Source organism: Ipomoea triloba, chromosome 7 (genome assembly GCF_003576645.1).
Source record: "Ipomoea triloba cultivar NCNSP0323 chromosome 7, ASM357664v1".
Lineage (NCBI taxonomy): Eukaryota > Viridiplantae > Streptophyta > Magnoliopsida > Solanales > Convolvulaceae > Ipomoea > Ipomoea triloba.
This window is the reverse complement of record NC_044922.1, coordinates 19,425,323-19,431,956: the sequence shown is the minus strand read 5'-3', so window position 1 is coordinate 19,431,956 and position 6,634 is coordinate 19,425,323.

Sequence of the window (6,634 nt, the reverse complement as noted above, 5' to 3'; positions counted from 1 at the left end):
AAAATAAGGAAATAATTTTAATTAAGCTAATAATGGAAAATAAGAAATTAAAGAATTGGAAGTAATTATAGAGTATTTAAATGGTAATAAAATTATCTTTATAATCAATTTTTTAGTTAATGAATATACACAAATCTTCCAAAATATTAATATTTGTAATAAATAAAATATTTTCAAAATTATCATTATAATGATAATGATAATTAATAATTAATAGGATAAAAAATATTCAATACAAAGTATTTAAATGGAGTAATAAAATTCTATTTATAACCAAAAATTTATTATTTTTAGTTAATGAATATATGGAAAAGGTTAAAATCATTGTAAAGGAAAATTATTACATAGATTTTAAAATTTATTGTACTACAATATTATTATTAGGTAGTCATTTCTTTCTTTTTATTACTATACTAGTTTTATACGTGCATTGCGCGAATGAGTTAATGCTCAATGTTTATATTTAAATAAATATTTGAAAGTATATCAATGCAAGATTATATAGGAGAAGTTTATACATGGGTAATTGAATGTCGAATTTTTTTTATTTAAATATCTAACTCAAAGTATATGAAACCAAGATAATATAGAAAATTTATTATAATTATTACTAAAATAAATGTTTGCAACCTTGTAAAATCGATAGTCTAAATATTTGGTCTTAAAATGATAGTCTAAATAAATACTACTTTTAATTTGAATTTTTCTAAGTGTTCTTAATTATCTTTTGAGTAACATTGTCATTGTCTTCATCTTTACTATTTGTTCTCTTCCTTTTTGTTGGTAGTGTGTTATTTGCAATTCGAATATTGTTGGTAGCATAGATGACAACGTCATGCAATGAGATTATAATATAGGAGCTATGGACTTTCCTTTAGGTGTTCTGCTTGGGGTTCATTTGGTTCAACCATTATTATAATATTATATTTTATTTATAAAAACTAGTATTTTCGCCCGTGCGATGCACGGAATGGATTTGTTATAATAATATATTAAAAATATTTGGATCGATATATAATTATTTAAATTAGAACATCAAATATTATATAGCGCAATTGAAGATATGTTTTACAATTAAAAAGTGTGTTATTCTTTTATTGTCCTGAAGGATATGTCGGAGGCAGAGACGTAATTTGACTCCATTACTAAGCAATAAAGAGAAAGATGAGAAATTGCAGAGAACAGTAGAAAATATATAATGGTAGAATATCAGTCAATTAGTGATCCTTTTATATATTTCGTCAATTAGTAATATCAGATTCATTTTCAGCCAATTATACTTTTTTTTCAGTTAATTAAAATATCAGATGCAGTTCATGCATTGATATTTTTACCTAATTTCCGTTCCATTTTTAATTGATGATGTAGAATATTATTTTTGAAATATTTCCGTTTCATTTTTAATTTTCGTTCCAGCTCTTTTAATTTACCTTTAATATTGTTTAAAATATGTCTTTACTATTGATGATTTCCATTCCATTTTTAATTGATGATGTAGAATATTATTATTGAAATATTTCCCTTTCATTTTTAATTTCCGTTCCTTTTTTAATTTACCTTTAATATTGTTTAAAATATGCCTTTACTATTGATGATGTAGAATATTGTTATTGAAATATTTTTGTTCCTTTTTTAATTAAAATGCAATGATCTGACCATTTCCTTTTTCATTTTAGTCAATTATGGATATTTTTTATTTACAGACAATTATTAATATTCATTTCCTTTTATATATTCAGTCAATTAGTAATATTAGATTCATTTTCATCCGTAGATGGAGAAGATGAAGATTGTTCTAAAGGTTAATCATCAGAAAGCAAATCAGGAAGAAGGAATAAAGGTTCTAAACATAGTTACGTTTCCATTGTATTTATAGGTGTAAAATGTGATCATTATAATTTGTTAGATTTTTCAAAAGGAAAGTGTAATTAATTATTTAAATTTTTTGAATATTAATTCTAAATAACATTTTTGTCCAAATGTTTAATATTACTAAAACGTCTCTAACTTTGGGCGAAAAAAATTGGTCAAGCACTTCTGTTTTTATACATACTAATTAGACCCATTATGTACCGAAGGAATACACTTATATATCCTAATTAGACCCATTATACAAACTAATTAGACCCATTATACATACTAATTATACATACCCTCACAATATTGGCACTCCTGTATTTACAATTATTTATATACTCAATTTGAACATGCAATCTGCCTATTTTTTTATTTTATTTTTTTTGAAGGCAAAAAAAAAAAGAAAAGAGTTCTTTTACCCTTTATGAAACATGTTGAATGTGAAGGAAGATATCCCAGAGTCAACCAGTAAAATCATGTTGTCTAGCCCATTAAAAATTCTGGGTGAGGTGATGTCACTATGACAGCATATTACACAACTAATATACTTCAAAATTACAATCTTGCGAAGAACATCCAGCAGCAGCCTATTGATTTAGAACAAAAATCCCTTCATATCTTTCTGATACTTCCGATGATCACAGGTAAGTGCAGTCCAAAGTAATCTAGTCTGAAGCAGCCTGCCCGCTATTTCCACTAGGAACAGATGATATCCCTTCTTCTATGCGCTGCAAAAGATAATTATGCTTGGGGAAATGCAGCGGCTGATGTGTTAACAACTATCAAATCCTGTGACTCAAATGAACAAAGGTAATCCTGAATGATTTTTAAGTTGTTCCTTAGCTTATCTTTGTCCTGGACTGGATATTTGTCTCCATCTGCCTAAATCAAACACACAATATACAATATTTGTACCAATAATCCAAACATACAATACACATACAAATATTACATAAGTCATAAGTCAAATAACAATTATTCACAAGTACTATAGAAATTATTTTTGAGGGATTTTAGAAAGATGGTGCACATAAACACTTGCGAAAATGATTACTTTTGGGGTAAATGTATTTAATTTGGTGAACATGAATACTTACCCAAGAAATCAAAATTCACTACGCACACTCGAAACACTCATAGTTGATAATCCTTGTTTGCTAGTTCTTTTCTTCCTTTTGGCGAGAAAAGAGAAAAAACTATGGGGAAGGATGGAGAATTTTTTTGCAATAATTTTTTTGCAATAATGTATGTAACTGTCAATTTCATAATTACATATGGGTATAATAGGATAATACTATATTTATATATACATATATAATATAATATGATTGACATTCATAATTTTTGTATCTAAATAATTACCATAATTACTAATAACATATTATAACCAATTATAATTAATATTATTCTATCATTAATATTATTCTATAATAATAATATTTAATATTATTAATATTAATATTATTATTATAATTACTATATTACTAAAATACCCCTACGTTTGGGTGGGAAAATTCTGGAGGAGGATAATACTTTTATATATAGTATAGATTTAAAGTAATACTTTTAGTACTACGGATGTGACTAAGGATTATCTTAATTATTAAGGATATGTATTTAGCTTGGTAATAAAAAGACTTCAAAAATATGAATTATAGTAGCATGGTAATCAATTAGTAAGACAATTATATTAGGCAATCTAATTAATAATTTATTTTTTAAATTATATCAATATATCATCTTTTTAATGATGATTATTTTCTAAAAAGTATATACACAAATAATAATAATAATAAATATAGAGTTAAAAGTGTGTGTGTGTGTATATGTGTGTGTATATATATATATATATATATATATATATAACCATAAAAGTATCATAATAATTAAATGGAAGAATTACAATATAGTTATTTTGTAATAATATTATACCTTAAATATAAAATAAGTATATTAGGCAATTATGCTAATAGATAATTAATATTTATATACATTAATTTTGGCAGTTATTACAAAAAATTAATTTCTAATAATTGTCGAAATTAATGAACCAAAATATTAATTATCTATTAGCAAAATTGCCTAATATACTTATTTTATATTTAAGTTATAATATTATTAGTACATAATAAATTATATTCCCATTCTTCTATTTAATTATTATGTTATTTTTATGGTTATATATGTATATTTATTTATACCTAGGATATAATATTATAAGAACGTACAAAATAAATTATTTTTTATATTTTACTGTGTAATTACTATGGTAATTTTATGCTACTTTCTCTCTATATATTTTTATACTTAAAGAATAAAAGTATAATTACACAATTTTTTTTTGCAAACATAATTACACAATATTAGTTTGATTGACTAATATTTATTATGGTAATTATAGTAATAATTACCATAATAATAGTATAATTACAATTATATATATATATATATATATATATATATATATATATATAAATACTATGAGAATAAAATAAATTATTATTCTTATTATTCTCTCTAATTACTAGGGTAATATCTCTATATATATTTTTATACTTTTTTTTTATACTTAAAGTATAAAATTATAATTGTAAAATATTAATATAATTACCTAATAATTATTATGGTAACTAAAAAATTAATTACACATATATTAGTATAATTGACTAATAATTGTTATGATAATTAAGCTAATAATTATACAAATATTAATATAATTATAATTAAACATGGGTCGTTCGATTTTTATTTTATAATTACAATTAATTTTTTGATTTTATATGTGTGTGTGTGTGTGTGTCTGTGTGGAGAGAGAACAAAATAAACAATCATTAATATTCTTCTGTGTAATTACTATGATAATCTCTCAATATATATTTTTATACTTAAGGTATAAAAGCATAATTGTACAATATTAATTTAATTATTTGATAATTATTATGGTAATTAAGGAATTAATTGCATAAATATTAGTATAATTGACTAATAATTATTATACTAATTAAGTTAATAAATACACGAATGTTAGTATAGATTAAGCTAAACATGGGTTGTTGTATTTAGTTTTATAATAATAACAATTAAATTATTTCCCTTTTTAACCATATTTATTTTAGTAATAATATAATTATACATAGATTTTTTCAAGATAATTGCAGACAAACAAGTCATATATTGTTCAATTAATTGAGTGATACTTTTGCATTAATCTTATTGAGTGAGAGGGGGAACGGTCGTGGTAGAGGTGGGTAAATTATGCTATGGATCAGGATCCACCTTGCAAAGTGGACTCGGGTCCATGTTCATAATTTTAGAACTCTATGTTTACAATAAAAAAATAAATGTATTTTTTTAAATGTTAATAAATAAATTAGCTTATCCAATGTAGTTTTTTTTGTTTTGTTTTGTTTTTTTTTTTAATTCCAAGCTATACAGTTTTCATCCTATTACCATATTATTTGCAAACATCATTATTTTACTCTAAGAAGTCTAACTATAACACGTTAAAAAAATTAACCAAATTAAGTACACAGTAAGGATAAATAAAGTATAACCTAAAGAGCCAAAATTTGACATGTTTAGGTAGAATTATAGCTCTTAACACATTATACAGCCCACTGTTAGGCAAAAATACACAACAAATAAAACATGTCCACAAATCAAGCATTCATGAAATAAGGTTAATCTATATACANCATAATTTTAGAACTCTATGTTTACAATAAAAAAATAAATGTATTTTTTTAAATGTTAATAAATAAATTAGCTTATCCAATGTAGTTTTTTTTGTTTTGTTTTGTTTTTTTTTTTAATTCCAAGCTATACAGTTTTCATCCTATTACCATATTATTTGCAAACATCATTATTTTACTCTAAGAAGTCTAACTATAACACGTTAAAAAAATTAACCAAATTAAGTACACAGTAAGGATAAATAAAGTATAACCTAAAGAGCCAAAATTTGACATGTTTAGGTAGAATTATAGCTCTTAACACATTATACAGCCCACTGTTAGGCAAAAATACACAACAAATAAAACATGTCCACAAATCAAGCATTCATGAAATAAGGTTAATCTATATACACTTAAAAAAACATAGCTAATCTATACATACGTACTTTAAAAATATCTTATAATTCTGGATATTTTACTCCAGTAATTCTGAAATAAAGCACTAAAAAGCTATAATTCTAGATAATTTACTTCATTAGTGATGTAAATTAAAATAAGTATAGCAATTTACAATAGCAATATATAATATACTATCAATGTCGTCTACAAAAAGGTTTTCAATAATGTGTAATCTCTATTAATAAAAGTAAGGTTAAATTAGGTAATCTCTATTAATAATATTAATCTGAATTATCTTAACCATCTATTTGATTAAATAATTCATCTGAACCATCCATTTGATTAAATAATTTGACCGTCATTTTTTATACCCATTTTAGGCCTAACTCTCTTTGGCTCTTATTAGTATAGTAGATTTAATTTTTTGATAATGAATCATTTTTTCAAATAAAAGTATTGTTGACACACAATTCTAAATTAAAGAAATACATATGTATCATTTTTTGTTGTAGCTACTAAATTATTTAATTTAATAAGATAAAATAGAGTGAGAAACTTAATTATGTCAAATTTGATTGAGATAAGGTTCGAATCTAAGACCTTTCTTATAGAAATTAATGGATAAGTTAAAAGTTAACGGAGAAGAGAATATTTAACGGAAAACTTAATGGATAATCATAAAAGTAAGGTTAAATTAGGTAATC